The following is a 19,610-nucleotide window of genomic DNA, read 5'->3' as shown; positions in this document are numbered from 1 at the left end:
TGAATAATTTTATTTATTAATTAATTTATTACATAAATATGTTAATTACTACAGTCTTCTGGGTAACCCAAGATTTCAAAAGAGAGGTCTGCTTTATCTTCTGATTGTTTTAGGGCTGCACCAGAATAAAACAGGACGGCTGGGAATATTGAAATAATGGAGCAGTTCTAAGCCATCTTTTTTCTTATAGTTTGTTTTATTTTTCAGGGAGGCATGAGCTGGAACGTAGTAAACAGGAGCATTTTGCAAGTTTGAGATGGTTATGTTGTCCACTCCTGGCTATTTTTTCATGTTGCCACTGGCAAAAGGTTCCTAGGAAGCAGGTGACAGACCTCTGTTGCAATTAGATAGCAAAATCTTGAGTTTGGGAAGAAATATCTTGTTAGCAGCAGTTTATAGTCTAACAAAAGACAGTGACCCAGAGCAGAATATCAGCTACCTCAGGGTTTGCTTAAATCATCTCAAAAATGTGGAGATTATCATTTACATTACAACTTTCTGATTTGTTTGCTTAATAATGCATAATTTAGGTTGGAAAAAATCAACCTTTATTTCTGTCTGGCACTGAATTTAGCACACAGGAATATTATGTAATTTTCTTGCATATAGGAGATTTCCAGTTCTTGTTTCTTCAGTCGTTTGTAATGCTTCAGAGTATTCACAGAAGAAGCTTATTTTTCTTGTGGGACAATGCATGTGTGTTTTACCTTCCTAGTTAGCTAGCTCTACGAAATTCTGTGCATTGGCTACAGTAGCAGTCTCTGGTTCTTAGAGCTGGCTTTACTAAGAGGAGAAGTCTTGTGCCACCTCATTTGGTAGAGCAGTTATAAGCAGCAAGTGACGAAACTTTCTTTTTCAAGAGATTTCAAATAATCAGCACATTTCAGATTTGTGGTTATGTCACTGGTGGCAGAGAGCGATTCCTCATTTCTTTGGTGATCCTTGCCAACTTGAATTGCAGATCTGCACAGTCTGGTTTGATTCACTTCATTGCTCAGGGACCTACAGCGGAATCTGTTCTGCAAGGTAGTTTTTGTAAGGTGATAGATACAATTTGCCAGTATGTGTATATTCATGCTTCCATGGCCCAGGTTGTCCACATTCATGAGAGCAAAGAAACTGAGTTGTTTCTGTGGCTTTCTTCACTGTTACACCCCAAGAGAGAGGTGCCTTTGTACACATGCACACCTTCATCAGTGCTGTTTATGAAAATCCTCAGAATTGTACAGATAAACTATTAAAGCAGGTGTGCAGCGTGCTGTACAGGTTTGTAGCGATCATACCTACATTAATGTAAACGTGAATCTTTGGTATCAGATTTATTACCTTTTTGAAAAATATATCTGCTACTTTTAAGTCCTGCAAGTAGCAGAATATAGTTTTGGTTCTAGGTGTGTAGACTACTAATATATAACAGCCTTTAAAAACACTACTTTTTAAAACAAGTGAAATAGTAAATTGTGATACTTAGTAATGATTAAAGGTAAGAGCATAATTTAATGGTCAAATTTTGTTTTTCATTCTCCCAAGAGTAAAAACCTTGGTTTGTAGGTTAGTATGAATAAAGATGTGTATGTACCATTGATAATGAAGTGTAGTGCTGAGAGTGGAGTGGGAAAATAGATTGAAACAGGCACTGACCAAGAAGAAAAACTAATGGGCACAGGTTACAAAATGCTCTGTAGATGCTGTCCTCTGTTATTAACGTCTGAATATGTAACTGCTTCTAAAGCAACTTACTTTAAAACTGCAAAAGGTGGTGGTCTTGTATTTTGGTTTACTGCAACAGTTTATAATATAGAGATCATTTATAATATTCATATTCTTACAGGCACATGAAAGGTAAGGCCTTTGAAATACATTTTAAAATAGCTGTAATACCAAAACCATTAGTTTTCTTCTGATGCCAAATCACAAAATAACCAATATTGTTAACGCTCAAGTGGTGCTTCAGCATAGCTACTGATGCCAGCCTTTGTCTTCATCCCCGTGGGCATCAAATTGCATTCAGTAGTGTTTCTGAAGTCTGCTCGTGAAGGTTAATGATTTCAGCCTTTTAATTGAAAAAGATCATAAGACTGTAATCTAAACAGCAATGCTACGTAGGTATTTCTGTAATAACGAGTTAGGGGAGCTAAATGTATGCACTGGGAACTGTGGAATGAGTGAAAGTTAGCGGGTATGTTGTAACCATAAGGCTAGCCTGGTAGAACAGCACACTGATGTGAATTTGTCAGCTTAGTACGCAGCTATATCATGCCTCCATAATTAATTTACCTGTGTACAACATGGAGACTTTTGGCAGCATAGTTTTGTGTGCTTGTAGTATCAGAAGTGAAACTGCACTGCCATTTTTCCCACAGAGGTTTGGATTAATTTATATGGATACCTAGGAGGAACTTTTAGAAAGTGTTAGAGGACCAGCACTCTAACACTCACCCTTGAGTGACTCTGAAACCCGAATTAGTCACACATGGGATTTTTTTCTAGGCAAAATAGGGTAATTAATTTGATTGAAATTACTGGAGAAATTGGCGTGCAGACTTTGTAGGCGCATGGAAGCGATGCAGAGCAAGGTATGGATTAACTGTCCAGATGGGCTCTCTAAAGTTATCCCAATATGTGTTAAAATGAGGGAAATCCTTAAAGGCACAAGCAGTCGGACACTTGTTGATAGCAAAGTAAAACAGTTTTTTGAATAAACAGTCTCAGCAATGATATTCAATGACTTTCTAATCTCTGGTGTTATGTAAATAATGAAGGGATTCCACAGGTTCCAAAACAGCCTTATGTGAATGTTTTATGAGGTTTCTTATCAGTGCAAAAGAAAATAAAATAAGCCAGGAACACTGTGCATATAAAGCATACAATGACATTCTTTCTGTGGGGACAGTTAAACTTGGCCCTGATTTTTTTCACGTTTTTCAACCTCACCTTACCTTATTGTTGTTAGTTGAAGCTACTTAATACTTCGGTACATTCAGTCTTGGGCGTTTTGTAGAAGGCTGACTCAAGCTGCATGGTTTTGTGTTTTTCATAGTGATCAGCAAAAAGGTAAAAGGAGATGGTCTTTAAAAGTGAGAATAAATACCTAGTGTAGGCTTTTGCACTGAATTTGAATACAGGCCTTGGGAAGAGCTGGAGAAACTAAAGTAGCTGACACTGAAGGTGAAGATTACTGAATCGTAAGAAAGTGCCTACTTGTTTATGTGGACTGTGCCATTCTGTTCGGACTGGTAACACTTAAGCTGTCATCAATAACTGGTCACTGAAAAGGAACCTCAGCTGAGGTGGGGGGGGGGGGGGGGGGAAACGAAGCCCAACTTGATAGATGTCTCTGTAGAGGAGGAATCAGCTGCAAGACAGAGACCTAAAGAGAACGGGCTGGAAGAACAGAACAGGTAGAACAGGAATGATTGATTTTAGGGAATTCAGAGAATCACAGAAAATTGAGGCTTTAAAAGAGTTTTGGAGATAACTAGTCCAAACCCATCTGCTTAAAGCAACATCAGTGAGCACAGATTGTTCAGGACCACGTTCAATCAGGTTTGGAGTTTCTCTGAGGATGGAGCACCATTGGCAAGAGCCTGACTTCATCTTCTTTGCCCTCACCCCCTTCAGTTATTTATGCACACTGATAAGATCCTGCTGAGCCTTCTCTTTTCCAGGCTTAACAATCCCAGCTCTCAGACTGTCCTCATATGTCACATTCCCATCTTTTTGTCATCTCATTGCCCCCTTTGGTGGGCTCACCCCAGTACATCCGCGTGTCTCTTGATTTGGGTGGCCCAGAAGTACACTCCCTGGTGGTGTGGTCTCACTAGTGCTGAGTAGAAGGGAAGGACCACCTCCCTGATCATGCTAGTGATGCTTGTCCTAATGCAGCCAGGAGATGCTGTTGATGCTTTTTCTTTGCTGCAAGAAAGCACTGCTAGTTCGTCTTCAACAGGACCAATGTTTTCTGCAAGCTGCTGTCTAGCCAGCTGGCCCCCTGCCTTTACTGGTTCATCGGTTTATTCCTCCCCAGGTGCAGAATTCTGCACTTTGTTGAACTTCATTAGGTTTCTGTCTGTCCATTTCTCCAGCCTACTGCGGTCCCTCTGAGTGGTAGCGACCTGTCTTGTGTATCAGCCACTCCAGCCAGCTTTGCGTCAGCATATTTGCTGAGGGTCGGCTTGGTCCTGTTGTCCAGGTCATAAATGAAGAAGTTAAACAGTGTGGACCAAGGGGTATATACTGTAGGGTACACCACTGATGGCCAGCCTCCAACTGGACCTTGTACTACTCAGCACAGCCCTTTGAGCATCACAGTGCTGCCAGAGTTCAGCCCCCCCTCACAGACATCTAAACTAGCCCAGACTTCTTCAGCTTGTCTGTATGTTACAGGAGACAGCCTTGAAAGCCTCACTGAAGGCAAGCATCTGCTGCTGTCTTCTCACCCACAGAGCCAGTCATAGCCTGTCAGGTTGCTCAGACATGATTTCCCCATCCTAAATCTATGCTGACTAATCCCAGTCAACTTGTCATTAATATTTGGAAATAGCTCCTGTGAGCATCTGTTTCCTGACCTTCCCAGGGACTGAGATCAGGCCAACCAGCCTGTGGTTTCCTGCATCCTCTTTCTTGCTCTTTTTGAAGATAGCAGTGACATTTGCTTTTTTCAGTCCCCAGGAACCTTTTAGGAACCTGCAGAGTCACTCAGAGGGAGCCGAGTGACATTTCTGCTGCTGTGTGGCCCAGCACGGGCTTCACCGGGCTCAAACGTCCCTTCAGAGAGCTGGCAGAAATTGAAATTTTGATGCATTATTTTACCTGTTGTATGTAGAATGAGTGGGAAAAGAAAGTTCAGTTTTTCGTCATCTCCATAGGTACTTTGTACTTGGAATTTATCTTCTTTACAAAGAAAAGGCATTTGTATTTCCACCAGGAGTGCCGCTCAGTTACTTGCTGCCCTTCATGTGGCGCCGGTGGTCCTGTGGCCCAGCTGAGCGCAGTCGCCAGCTCTGGCCTCAGGAGAAACCCAGTCTCCTGCCTGTGTCAGGGCACGAGCACTTTGCTCATCATCAGAGCTTTCTTTCACCTATAGCATTGTTCATTCTTGTGAAATAGAAATGTGCTTTAAATGTGGCCTTAATCGGTTAGATCCTTATTTCCTTAATTTTAACTGCTGTGGTAATGTCTTTCCAGTAGTTTCATAGAAATGTTTTTTTTAGCCTTGATAGTATGCAGAAGAAAGGAGAGATGGGGAGGATTCTGAAATTCAGTAGTTACAGTTCCTCCAGAATAGTCTCCAGCATGGTGACAGCAAATTAATTTAATCTCTCTGAGCCTTAGTGTCCATAGGTCAAATGGCTAGAGCAGTATCACAGAATCACGAAAAGCAGCTCTATTCCTAATGATGGAGAATGGGAAACTTTGGGACTTCCTTTGCATATTTTTATAAAACAAAGCAAACATTCTGTGCAAATATCTCCAAACTGAAAGGGAGTAACAGGCGCTTCTCAGTGCACTCGGGTGAACCACTGAAACTGTCAAAACAGTGAAAGGTAGAAATCTTTTGAAACAAAGTAACTAGGCATACTAGTGCATGAAGATGCTAACAGTCAAATTCATAGAATTGAAGAAAGAGAACAGAAGTCATGCCAAAGAATGAGCTTGAGTCAGCAGGCATAACTTAAACCCGGCGAGGTACTCTGTATAGCCAGAGAGGAACAGGTGAAGAAGAGGAAAGCGGGAACGCACCTGTATTGGTGTTTTAATTTGGGCGAGAGGTGCACTTCGAAGTGTCCTGAGCGCAATCAGGCTGCCCTTGGGTTTGACTTATGAAACGAGCTTGGCTCCAAGAAGCTGAGTTGCTTTTGGATGAAATGGAGTGGGAATGTGCAGTCCAGCTGCTGTCTGGCCATGGGATCAGGGCAGAGCTGCTGCGAAGTAAAGCTCCAGAAATGCGTGCGGTGTTGGTACCGGGTCCACAGGCTGGCCCTGCTTTCCAGCTTCACTTCTGTGAGATTGCACTTTGTGTTGATGTGGGCAAAGCTGCAGGAAGACAGAGTAAGAATTGATGAGTTATTGGCTTGAAAAAGATTTACAGTTCTAAAATGTGCTGGGACAAGGAGGTGGGCTGACTCTGGTACTTCTGAAAGGTGCATGCAAGGAAGTTCTTAGAAAGATTAGAGCATGAGAGGTGAAAAATAGGTCTGTAATGAAATAATATACATTAGGCAAGTATTTCGCCCTGTGAAGCCTAGAAGCCATCAAAACACACAATAAGTTAATGCAAGCTAAAAAGCAGTAGGCCTATTTTTAAATTCAACTTTAAGAAAGGAGCTATTTTTGTTTGCCTTTAATGTGTACAATGTGATCAGTGTAGAAAATTAAGAAGCAATAGAAGTCTTTAAGAAAAGGCACAAAATGAAAATAAATTCTTACTGATAGCTTGGTAGGGAAAGCACTTGTGTGGATTTTTGTTAATAAAAGATGCAGGGAAACACAGAGCCTAACGTGTTGAGGGAATAGTTATTACCGTTATTAAACCCAAAATTATTTATGGAAAGCAGTGAGTGCGTTAGAAGGGGTTAGCTTGGAAGCTGTTCTCAGTCTTTCAGTTGAGAACCAGATGAAACGAATGTGCAAATTTATATTGGAAAAAAATATCATAAATATTAAGAGGAAGAAAATTTCTGAGGAATGCATCTTTAAGCAACTTTGTATTATAACTTCTGGGGAGTCTCCTGAAAGTTTCTCTTACTACATTTTACTAGCAGTATGGAAGAAACGTACGACAGGCCCGAAATGTTAGGAGTGGAAGGCACTTGTGCCCAGTTATGCATTACGCAAATGAGATATGCATTTGTATAAAACCACAGAGCCACTCACTTTGTTGTTGTGATATTTGGAAACTTGGTTCTCTCTCGAGATACAGTGATTACAGCTTGTATCTTGCTGCTACGTTAGTGTACGGATTCAGAACTGTTTTTCTCTGACTGAGCACCGGGTCTCACTTTGAAGCTGGCCCTCTTTGGGAGGGTGTTGGGGTGGGTGACCTCCAGAGGTCCTTCCCAGCCTAAACCGTTCTCTGAGTCTATGAAACACATTTGCGAGGAAATGAGAAAGTGCTTCACAGAAGCATGTTCTCATTTTAAGATACCTGTGTTTCCTCAAATGCTCTTCAAATAGCACATTTTTATTTATGTTATTTTCAGATCATTTTGGATAAAGCTTTTTTTAAAAGCAGCATGGTGGAGAATTAAAATCTGTCTGGGAAGGTTCTGAGATACAGATGCTGCTTGATAGTTGTTTAGGCTGCCTTCAGAAATGTCTGAGAGTAAAACCAAGTAAACTCGTCTTCTCAGCCAGTGAAATTTTTCCCAAGGCTTTGTATCACTGCTCTAAAGACACTACCTGTTCTACATATTTTGTCTTGTCCTTAATGTTCTGGGCACACGATAGGCAAAATTTCCTATGGTGTATTATTATAAGTTTTTTTTAAGACCTGTTTATGTGGACTAACACTTTGTCCTTGAATATCTTTGTTTTAAATATAGAAGTGTTAATTTTTGTTTTTCCTGACTATTACGCTCCCTTCTTGCATTTCAGTAAAATTGTTAGAACTACTGAAAGACAGGTAAGAGGGAGGTGAGGAAAATCTCTTCCAGGCAATCATGAGTTAATAGACCTCAAGGAAGAAAATTGCTTGAAGGGGAAAAATAACTTCCAGTTTGAGTTAATGTTTATGCTCTGGGTGATCACATTAAGATTATTTCATTGCCCTAATTAAAAATTAATTGCTTACCATGAGTAAGTAGCTTATGGCCTATAGATTTGTGTGACCATCTCTTCTTGCTCCTGTGTCACATAGCTGAAGCAGTGATAAACAGAGGCCTCCAGAGAAAATTCTTTCCTTCCTCTTCCCATAGCGAAAGGCAAGAGGTGACTGAGAAAAGTTCTTCAGAAAATTTGTTTTTAATGCTTTCAGGGTAAGGTTCAAAACAATCTGCTGCTAATACAAACATTAATACTCAGCTGAGGTGCTTAGGGTGAGGATTTTTGCTTTGTAGGAAGAACTGCTTAGCCTCAGAGCCAGTTGAAGCATAAATGTATTGTAGGGCTAAATGAGGTTTATAGGGCAGCTAATGAAAGATACTGCTGCTTTGATAACTGTGTTCTGTAACTGTCTTGAACTTGTTCTCTTCAGTAGTTGTTTGGTGCTCTAGGTTGTCTTTTTTGATGACATTTATTTAGAGTAGCATTGAGAAAAATAATCTCAGAATTACAAAATATATATGTGTATTTCTACAGTTAGAATACAGTCTGACTTGGGTAAACCGTAACTAAGGCTGTATGTTGTAGTATATTATGTACATGAAACAACTGCAATCCAGAGAGCAGTGATGCTCCCAGGTGCTGGTGCTGTGGGTTCACCCCAGTGGGCAGCTCAGCACCACGCGGCTGCTCACCCACTCACCCCAAGTGGGATGGGGAAGGGAATTGGAAGAGTGAGGAAACTCACGGGCTGTGATAAAAGCAGTTCCCCGGGTAAAGCAGAAACTGATTGCACCAGCAAAGGCAAACAAGGAATCCGTTCGCCACTTCCCCTGGCAGGCAGGTGTTCAGCCGCTTCAGGAGAGCAGGGCTCACCACACAGGACAGTTTCTTGGGAAGACAAATGCCATAACTTCAAATATTCCCCCTTCCTCCTCATTTCCCCCAGATTTTCTTGCTGAGCTTTGCGCCCTATGGCACGTGGTGTCCCTCTGGCCATTAGGGCCAGCTGTCCTGGCTGTGCCCCCCAGCTGCCTGTGCACCCCCAGTGCCCCGCTGGCAGGGCAGCACAAGGAGCTGAGAAGCCCTGGGCTCTGTGCAAGCACTGCTCTGCAACAGCTAAAACATCAGTGTGTTATCAACACTGAACCACAAACCCAAAACATAGCACTGGAGGAGCCCCTGTAAAGAAACACATCCCCAAAGCAGTACCCCTGGTCATCCCTTGGTAGCGCAGAGTTTATCAGTGACTGTGTGCTGCTGTCTGGGCATGCTGTCTGTCTGTCCCCTGGGGAAATTCCCTTCCAGAGTTGCCACTGGAAAGCATTGTTTATACTTTCTAGATATTTTCTTCTCAGAAACCTGGAAATACAATGATGCTTACTTTTAAATTAAGAAATAAGAAAAGGCTTTGCTCATTAGGGTTCTATCAATACATGTCTGTAGATTATATTCTGTTTTACTCTTTGTAACCATCTTGCCTTCTTCAGAGAGGAAGGGAAGAGATGCCCCTGAAGTTACAGTACTGATGGATTTATTTTTGAGAGCTGTATTTCCACAAAACTTCATACAGGAGAGAGTTCGCAGTGCAAGGAAGTGGAAGAATTAAAAAGAAATGCTGTAATTAATTTCTACAAGACACAACAGTTCTGATTGTTAGGATGCAATTGGTGGTTTTTTGTTTGTTTTGTCAGAGATCTGCAATAACAGTCAACAAGGAATTGTAAAAGTTGAGAGAAATTCATGGATTTGGAGGTGCCTTCCTGTGAAGGAGGGGTATCACTTGCTCAGAGAGCCTGGTTCACTGTGGGTAGTTGGTCACCCCCAGTTCTGGATGCTGCAGCTCTGATCGGAGTATCGTCAGCTGGTGGGCTGCTGATTGTGAGTTTGGTTTGTGTGTTGGAAGCAGAACTTTCTTTAAACCATACTGAAAGACGTGATGCAACTAAACTGTGTGCACTCACGGTAGTCCAGCCGCTGTAAAGACAGGTTTGAGTCTAAATTTGTTTAGTCATCTTTGTTAAGTTATGTAAAAATGTTCTGTAGTCATGTGCTTAGGGATTTGTTTCTGCCTAAAGTGAAGTCAACAAATAGCGACTTAAAAAGTTCAACAAAGTAGCCTTGCTGAAAAGGGGGCCTAGAAAAATAGTTTAGCCCATCATGAAATGGGTAAAGGAGTGCCAACCCTTATAAATAATCTCTTACTCTGCACACACAGAACCAGCCTGTGATAACACTTGAACACTTTAAGGCTTAAAAGGAATAAACTGGAATGTTGGATTTGTGGAATGAAAAGCCATTTGCCTTGCCTTGCAGGCAGCCAGGTGGCTGTCCACCTTCCATCCAGAAACTGGAACATTGCTCTGGTTGGGCACAGCCACGGAAATTGTCTCCTGAAACCTCAGCACAGGAGTGTTGGGAAAAGACGTAGTTTTGAGTCAATGCAGCATTGTGTTGAAACTGCATTATTACAAGTACTTCTCTTAAAGAGTTAAAAAGGACAATGTGAATTACTAAAAGCCATAGTTTGTAAAATGCAGGAGTTAATCCAGTTAATGCCCAGTTAATAACAGTGACTCCAGCATAGCTTAAAAGTCAGTTTTCTAAATTTTTGGTAGTTACAAAGATACTATTTCATTGTCTCCTCTTCTGCCTTCCTAATAAGTTTAATATTCTTTACTGTGGGTTAACGTGCTTGCCAAGTTTAATCTATTTTGTTTTCTAACTGTGGTACTTAGGAACAAGCCATTTCAAGAATCTCTCTTTCTAAGATTACAGTAGTGAACCAGTTTCAGCTTAGTGGTTTGCATATATGAATTATTGTTCTTCCTTGGAATGGATTGTAGCATGACAAGGAAACAGCTGAAATAAAAATAGGCTATCTTTGTTTTCACAAATGGTTTTAATTATCTTCTGCAGCTCTGCAGTGGCTTTTCTTGCCAGGCTTTTTAGAATTAAGTAAAAGGCATATAATGTTCATTTACAGTTTTTTCCTTTTTTTTTCCCCTTTATGAACATGTGTTAAAAGTTAGTAAAAGCCAACGTCCTTTTAGGTTAGGAAGGAAATTCATTGGCAAGTTATGACAGTTGGCAGCAAAACCAGTTTGTGCCATTTGTCCTGCCTGCCACAGCTTTAGTCTGTTCCAAGGACAGCTTACGGTGGGGGAATTACAAATGTACTACTGAAAGTGGAAACAGCTGTTGAATTACATTGCTTTATTTTCTTTCAATTTGGTGTATTGCAGTGCTGTTTCTTTGCATGGTTTTTTTTTTTTCCTTTTTCCAGTTCTCTTCTTCAGTATCAAATACTATATGTGTTATAGAAAGTTCACAGGAAAATCTTCTACGCTGTAGGTTCTCTAAGCAGGTCTTTGGTGCACAGAAATGGTAATGAATGAATTCTCTGTAATTTTGATGCAAGTCTTTGGTTTGGGAGGCCTGAAGACGCTTTAATTTGGATTGCAAGCAGTTTTGTTGAAAGCATTTTTCTTCTCTGCAGGTGGAAGCTGATGGACCAGTTTTTCTAATCTGTGCCGTTTGCATAAGGAGCACTGGTTATCCCTGGTATTGGGGTAAAAGTTACAGCGTGGAAGTGTCACCGAATGTCTGCCCACAACATTTCCAGCATTCTTTTGTCTTTCTCTTTGTCTTGATAGCCAGGTTAAATGGTTCCAACTTAAAAAAAAGTTTGGATTCAGAGAAGTTTCCCATGTTCAACTCCCCTTTGAAGTAGGTATCAAGGGAGATATTTAGGAAAATCAAGGGTTCAGACCTAAGGATTAGCCTTGCAGAAGTAATTGTCCAAGTGTGTTTAGGAAAGATGTTTAAGGCTGTTACTTATTCTTCTCTACTGTAATTTTTATTATGTCCATGACAGTGAAGCCATCTCCTGCTCCTGTTGTAGGGAACTGGCACGGTGGCACTGATTGCTGCTCCCTGGTGTGTGTGAGGTTGCAGGAAACTAACACAGTTCTGTGTGAGACTCTACAGAAGGGGAGCGTGCTATTTACTTTGACAGATCTGACGTCCATCTACCCCTTTGTGCTGATCTCACAGGGATTTCCCTGCTGTCTCTGCCTCGCCTACCCAGGAGCAGCAGCACGTTGCTGTGCGCAGGTGGCTCCTGGATGCAGCATGGGGGTCACTAATGGCCCCTGCTCATCATGCCCTGATGTCCCTGTAGTGACAACAAGATAATTCGTAGGTGGAACTTTCAGACACTTTGGGAGTCAACAGTTGTTTGAGGGCATGCCTTTGCATCAGACTCTGGCTTACTTCAGCCTCCCTAAATCTTAAGTGAATGTTAATGCTACTTGTTTGTTTTTTCCTGGTGTGGAGCATCTGTCTCCCCATAGCTACAGCATGTTTTCCTGTTGGGTTAACATGTAAAAGAATGACAGAGGTGCTGTGCTGTCACCCTCTTGTCATTCTCCTCTAAGCACATGCTTTTATGCTGGCTGCTCTGCTGTGGCCTTAACAGAGTGAAGGCATCCTGGTCTTGACAGCAAGACAGTTCTCTGTTTTATTGCTGCAAGAAGCGCCTTTGTTTGTCAGTGAAAGCTGTTCTTCTAACCTTTGCTCTGCTTTTTTTTGCTGATTTATATATGAGTGTTTCCATTCTTTCTTTGTTCATACCAATCTTAATGTGTTACATTTCTCAACAATGTTCATGTGTAGCAGGAACACATTGAGTAAAAAGATTGAGGCAGGTAGTTGCCTAGAATAGATTTAGAAAATCTCACAAAATATAACTAGACTTGTTGATTTACAGGAGGTGTGACTTCTAACTGATGTACTACAACGCTTTGAAAGGGAGTACAAATAGTCTGTAAGCAGACAACAGGTAGGTGATTCTGGTGATGAGCCAAAAATACAGCAGATTGTATGCCTTGTGTAAATTAATTAGATGGGGAAAATACAAAATATTTGCATATGCAGATAAGACAACATAATGGATAAAGTTTCTACTTCAGTGTCCAGGATTTGTTATTATCAGTCCTTAGCAGGGCAAGGACAGACGGAAGCTGGGCAGCTCTTCTCCCGTAGCACAGGGTTTATTGCTTTATTGCAGCCTCTAAAGGTCACGTCACTTGAGTTGCTTCCCAAAGTGATTACATAGTATCTCCCAAAGAATATATTTTTAGCTAGTATATTGTCTTTGAGTCTGCACTTCGCTCATTGTTATCAGAACAGCTGCTTGCGTGTTAGCTTTGTAAATAGCTAAGCGGAGCTACGCACAGCAAGACAGAGGTGCGCAGTTGTTGCTGACTGCAGTATCTGCACTGGCTGTGCTCTGCCGAGCTGAGTCTCTGATAGCACTGGAGATGGGACAGCAGGGCCTTGCCCGCCCTGCTGTGCACGTGTGCACTCCTCGGATGCCTGGCTGGCTTAGCTCTTGGGAGTTGCTTTCATTTGAGGTGTGAGTCTGCTTTGTGATTCTGCTCCTGCATGTAAATTCAAACCCTTGAAAAAGTCTCAGGTCTGCTTAATTTTCGGTTCTTGAATTGTAAGTGGGTGTGCTCTGTAACTGCTGGTACTACATATGAAAGTATTTGGTTTAAATACTACGTTTTGTCATGAAATTATGCTCTTTTGTAAAGAGAGCTACAGTCTTGCTCTGAATATCTGTAACAATTTTAATATTCCTCTTGTGTTTAGATGCCTGATGTTGCTAAGCATCTGGCTTTTGAATTTTAACTGATGCATTATGGCAGAGATACTTCTGATTTTACTGCATTTTCAGTGAATTGGTATAGCGCTGCTCACATGCCATAATGGCTTAAGGGAGCTAAGCTGCACTCTGCTGTTCCTTTGCTTCCCTTCCTTATATAAGCATCCCTTGATGCAAACCTCATAATTGCTTCCTTTTCCAACCTGCACTCAGCACTCTTATAATCTGTGTCTGTTCTTTTTTTCATAGTAGATTACTCAGCAGTTTCTTTATGTCATCTTACTTGCTTGGGCAGAACTGACCGTGTCTTTATAACTTATTTTAAGGAAAAACCAATAAAAGCAGCTTTTTAAAACCACTTCTTGAAATTTGAACAGTTAAACGAACTGCAAATTTGCTAAGCAAGAAAGCTAGCTGTCTGTGCTTAGTCTTGCTGGGTAATTATATCCAACATTTGAGAGAGAAGAACTTTTCCACAATATGAATGCCTGCAATTAAAAAGAGGCTTCAGAGTTTTAAGGGGAGGGAGAGGAAATGTGTATTTAAATTCTTGCACACACAAAAAATACAGTATTAACATAGACAACAAGTGAGTTTGAATTTTCTCTGAAATACGTAGTCTAATCTCTTAATGGTACACAACTCGCATACCCATTGTTTTAAAAAAAAAAAGTCACAAAAGGGACTTAATTAGAAGAGTTGTTAATAAAATAGCTTACGCTTTTTCCAAAAGTCTGTGTTCCTGTGCACACAATCAGGTTTTCAAAACCATTGTTAAAATTAGTGTGTTAAAGAAATATTTTCGTTACTGCAAATAGCAAATTCACTTCGCATTGGTACACCTCTAAACAACAGTTGAGTTTATGTTCTTAAAATTAATAACTAAACAAACATAGGTTTTTCAGCCGCTGACTTGGCAATTGCTTCATTATTCTTTGAATTGTAAAGAATATATGCCAGCATACTTTCAAAACTATGCTAGTATAATATACAGTCACAGTATTTCCTTCTGTGACCCTGTTGTGTCTTCTGTAGTTTCAAATAAATACGAAATAAAACGTCCTTTTTTAGTAAGTCAGCTCTTTAACAAACGAATCCCATCAATGAATGAAGTTCCCCCAAGTTAAACTGGCATGACACTCCGAAGATCTTTGTAGCCTTCAATAGCATTTTTCTGCAACTTACATTCCCTGTTTTTGGGGGGGAAGAAACTCTTTGCCTTTCTTCACTTCAGCCATGAAGCACTCAAGGCTGCTTTTCTTCCTACTCTTTCTCACGATTTTTTAAGGCAAAAGTAAATGAAGACCCTTCCTTCCTGCCATCTATTTTCTGAAAGTGTTGATAATATCTGGGCTGTGGCCCTCCAGAATTTCATCTTCTGCAACAAACAAACGCAAGAGACAAATTTGGTGATGAACTTTGCTGTTGTAGATTAAAATGCCACTGGAGATGATGCAGCTTGGCCTAACTGCATGTCATGCTGTAGGGGAGGTTTTGGAGAAAGCACTATGGTGAGAGTGGAAATTCAAAAAACTGAATCCCAAAAGCGTGTGTGGACTAAGGTTGTGACTGAAGTGGATTTATTCTAAGCTGTGTTTGTTCCAACCTGTCTGAGCACAAAAAGTGGCATATGCACTTTTGAAACTGAGCACAACCACAGTTTGTCTTGCTAAGATGCTGTTAAGTGAGCAAAAAATGTTGCTGCTTTTATGTGATTGCAGCTGTCCATGGCATTTATTGGTGTTTTTCCTTGCTGTTTTCTTTATATTGTGAGCTTAATGAATTCTGCATATCTGCTTTTGTACTGCTCTCTTCAAAAGGAGAGGTGAGGCACTTTTACATGGAGCAGCAGAAGCATCAAGTAGTTATTAACCTGATAGAACCTAATGAAATCTGGGTTGAATCTTACTAGCATTAGATTGAATTTCAGTGAGATATGAAGCGTGTGGACTGACTGCATTAGGAGCTCAGAGCTCTGCAGAGGGGCAGCATGACATGGCCATGTGAAGGAATGAGAAGACAGGATCAGCTCGTGGCTGGCGTGGTTTCAGGTCAGGACTGGGAGGAAAGTGTGGCTCCGTGATCTCCTGGGACATATTCTACTTGTCAGATTCTTCTTTTGTTTTTTCTTGTGTGTTACCACCCAATTCCACTAAGGTTGCATTTCCAAAGGTGAAATGTAAACTTCTGAAGCTCATGTTGGCTGATGCATCTTCTGCTGTGCTCCCTGTTGCAAGCCATCTTAAAACAATAACAGTCCCTAGTTCATTGTGCATGCACATACACAAAGGAAGAATAATGAAAGCTGTCTTTCAGCTCTTATAAAACAGCGGAAAATTCTGGGCGGCTTAAAATTAAAGGCTGTCAGATGGTTTAAAATCAACAAGCATTGCTGAATGGTCCCAGTTTACAAAGCAGAAAGTTGTACCGGACTAATGTAGCATAATTTATCTAATAAACTGCACATTACTGTAGCATGTTACAAAAAATAAATTTAACTAGGAGGATGTATGTAGCCACCAAAGCGATTCAGGCAAGCATTTCAATGGTTATTTCTACTGACAAAAAACATTAATTCTATATTATGCTATATTATTATGTCTTTCAATATGCTAAATAATTTGTGTGGTTGTGTTCATTTCTTAAGAAAATTAAACTTATGCGATCACGCTCTCAAATGTCTGTTACCCTGCCTTTCTTCTCTATTATCACAGCTTTTGAACCTTTCAACTAATGTTCCCAAATCTCAGATTCTGGCATGTTTCTTGGAAATGGGTAGTGGCATCCAGGAGAAAAAAATTTCAATATGAGCTTACTATAATTTAAAGAAAAAAATATCCAAACAACTAAATATTTATGAAGATGCATATAATTTTCTACTGCCCAAGAAAAGGTTGAGTAGGGATTCTCAATTGTCTGGAATGATAATTATTTTCAACTTGTAGAAGTACTTGTTGCATTACTATATCTTGAATTATATTTTTGTTTGTAAAATGATGACTTATAACACAGGTTGAAAGCAATCATTGTGTTCCTTTCCATTGGCAAGGGGACCAAAAGTCTAGTACAGTTACCGTGCTTGTCAGCATTCATAACTTCACGCTTAATGGCTTGTTCACATCTAGCTGCTGACAGAATTGCTTGTCTTTAAGAAAGATGTCTGCTTTTTGCAGAATACTTGGTATTGTCCCTACTGTAATAAAACAAACTGGAAATATTTTTATAATTATTCAAGATTGTAGTCTTTATTTTGCAGTTATGCTTATAAATTGCTCTAGGCTGTTTTTTTGAGCTGAAACGACGTGCAGTTACCATTAAAAAATGGCTGCTAAGACAGCAGTTTCTTACCAGATTTTAATTTTTGTGTGTCTTTGTTACATAAACAAAGAGGAGTTAAATGCTAAAAATTAGATCTAAATACAGCCATCCATGGGATTTTTGTCACTTACAGTACTGTTACCTTTTGCAGTTTGATTAGGCTCCTTCAATGTTGTTCACTAATCATCATGGATTTTTGTTTGAGTAATTAATGTATTTTAGCATGCTTCCTGAGAAAGCGAGGTAAATACACTTAACACTGTCACTCCTGCTGTACTCTTCTTCCCCTTCTTCTGTTTGCCACTTTGCGACCTGTGCTACCTGCTGATATCCAGTCCAGCTACAAACTGATGGAGCTGGAGGTATCAAAGATGATAAAATTTCTAAAAGTTACGAAAAATCTGGATAGTGTGTGTACATGCACGGCAAGGAAGAGACTGAAATTAGTGCCCAGCTGAGAGAAAAGCTGCAGTGTGAGCTGAGCGATGGCTCCTTGCTGGACACCTGGCATTGTGCGCGCATGGCTGGGATCCAGCTCTTGTGCTTCGTGTGCTGAGGCTTTTTCAGCTGGCAGAAGGGGAGCAGAAAGGGTGCGGGGAACAAGGTGTCCAAAAACACAAAGAGAAACAGGGCTGGTAAAATGTGCAGGGCATGGGGAAGGTGAACAAAGGGACAAGGACATGCCAGCTTGCTTGATGCTTTGTCCTACAGACCTCTTTTTTTTTTTCCCCCCTTCCTTCCTTGCTTAACTAGCGAAGCTTCCTATAACTGAAGAGCTTCTACGTTTTAGCAAATGTTCAACAAAGTAAGACTCTTCAATTTTGTTGTTTGAACAGTAATTAGAAACTTTACAGTAGCTGAGAGAACTAAACAATGTGTGATATAATTTCTTAATTTTAGAAGTATTGGGAGGCAGTAGGTTCTTGAAATTTGACTTAGGCTAGTTAGTAAGAACTGCAGGTCTCGTGTAAGCACTTGCACATCTGTGTGCTAATTCAGATAGATTAATGTGTTTTCAGGAAGGTCATTTCACATGTGATTAAGCTATAGGAATTTTTTTCTGTATTTTCTTAATGAAAATGGTAAAATATAAATAAAATATTTTTAATAAGCGTAATCTGCAGGCTTAGAAATGAAAATAGCTTTAACATGCTTCTGCTGTATGTGCTTACTGTGTGACTTCAAATGTAAATTAATTATCACCTTCAGTAATTACGTTTGTACTGTGTGCGGTATTATTTCTCCAGGTGGAAATAGCAGCTGTCTTGTAAATGCCAACTCCTTTAGGCTGTCTGGGATGTCTGTATTGGTCTAGACACTTTATTCAACCGCTTTCTTAAAGCGTAAAGGTTACCTAGCAAGTTTTGGTAGAACAGGATCAGCCTTAAGAATTGTCTTCTAAAATCTTGTACATTTGAATAACTTTCAAAAACATTAAAAGCTTTTTCACTCAAGCTGGGTTTAGATTTGTGTGATTTGCATCTGGAATCTGGTAAAGATTTGGCAATATTCAAATCCAGTCTCCTTTCTCAAACTCCGTGTTGCATGGCACGCAGGTGATAAGGCCCGCACTTGTGGGTTAGACTGCTTGTGGCATTCCTGTTGGGGAAATCCACACATGTCGCCCTTTGTACTCCAGATAAAGGCAGCAGCAGCTTAAGGTAACTTGATCCTTTCATTTCTGGCAACAGCACTGTGTGCTGCAAATGACCTGGTCCATGATGTTTGCTGGGCCGAGGGATTCAGGCTGGGTGGCGAACGAGAGACGTGCCCAGCACTTGGGAGACTCGCAGGCGCTGAGGAGATGGGTAGGCCGTACGCGTGGGTCAGTGGCTCTGGCTGCAGGGGGCAGTGAAGATGTGGCACGGTGGGGATGTGACATGGGAGGGGGTGCAGGAAGAAGTCTGGAAGTCAGGTTCAGCTGGTAATTTGGAATCTTCAGTAACCCTTTTGTTTTCCAGTGGGTAAAGCTATAAAGGACTTACAGCCCTCGCTCCCTCAAGGTTGACCTGAACAAGTGTTTTAAAAATCCAGATATATTTGTCTCCTATGAATATTTCCAAACTAATCTCTATTTCAATATAATATGAAACACAGTTTCATTTCTGTCTGTTAACATCCAAACTATATGATGCATATTGTCCCCTTTTTTCTTCTTCCTTCCCGCTGCCAAGAAACAAATACTGGACTGAGTACTCAAGTTTGAAGAGCAGTAGGATGCTGTTCACCTCAGTGCAGTGTGCAGGGGGTGCTGGAAGGCTCAGGCCACCGCAGGTGTGGTGAGAGGGAAGGTTGGGCTGTAAAGGAAGGGTGTCTTGTCCTCTTCCAGAAGTGATGTTTCCCCTCATAGTGAAGTGCGTTGTGGAATTACAACCCTGGGCTTTAGCTTTGATCTTACAAGTGGAGGCGAAAGACTTAGAGAAGCAGATTTCTCTAAATTCTCTTTTTAATGTAATAGTTCCTTTTTCATATGCTTGTAGGGTTTGTTTGTTTGTTTTAATATAAAATAATACTTGACGTGGGTAGGTAAACTTCTTACCCAGGACTTACAACATTTAAAAAGGCAGATATTTTCAGATGTAAGAGGTACAGTAAACTTTGGTAAGATAAGAATGTTGTTCACACTCAATCAGTGGGCAAATTCAAGGGACGAGATCAAAAGACCTTTTCTGACAAGGACAGGGATGTTTACGGATCATGTTATGGCAGAGACAAAGCCCTTTGTGAACCATATTTGGTACTTCAGGGAAATGGAAAGAAAAGAGAGAGCAAGAGTGCCAGTTTTGTTTGCAGCGTAATGTATCTACATGTCAAAAAATAGATAATTTCATTTTTGAGTTTCCAGTGATTGAAATGTTTA

At 40.6% G+C, this 19,610-nt stretch overlaps 1 protein-coding gene and 1 long non-coding RNA gene across 9 annotated transcripts in view; one reads left to right on the top strand and one right to left on the bottom strand.

Annotated features, from left to right (window-relative positions):
• Nucleotides 1-19,610, bottom strand: part of LOC310882731 — a 673,777-nt gene that overhangs the window by 608,420 nt on the left and 45,747 nt on the right. The gene's annotated exons all lie outside the window — the stretch shown is intronic.
• The window catches only part of ITCH (itchy E3 ubiquitin protein ligase), a 66,103-nt gene that overhangs the window by 6,978 nt on the left and 39,515 nt on the right, over nt 1-19,610 (top strand). For 2 of the 8 annotated variants that reach the window (XM_083801861.1, XM_083801858.1), the window contains exon 2: nt 12,533-12,604. The exons of 4 other annotated variants lie outside the window; for them this stretch is intronic. The gene's annotated coding sequence lies outside the window, so the exon portion shown is untranslated. Of the gene's footprint in view, nt 1-11,260; nt 12,605-19,610 lie in introns of those variants that run through there. 2 more of the 8 variants (XM_083801859.1, XM_083801860.1) reach the window with 2 other exon arrangements.

Source organism: Anser anser, assembly GCF_964211835.1.
Source record: "Anser anser genome assembly, chromosome: 16".
Lineage (NCBI taxonomy): Eukaryota > Metazoa > Chordata > Aves > Anseriformes > Anatidae > Anser > Anser anser.
The sequence above is the reverse complement of the archived record's forward strand: the minus strand, read 5'-3'. Positions and strand labels throughout refer to the sequence as shown.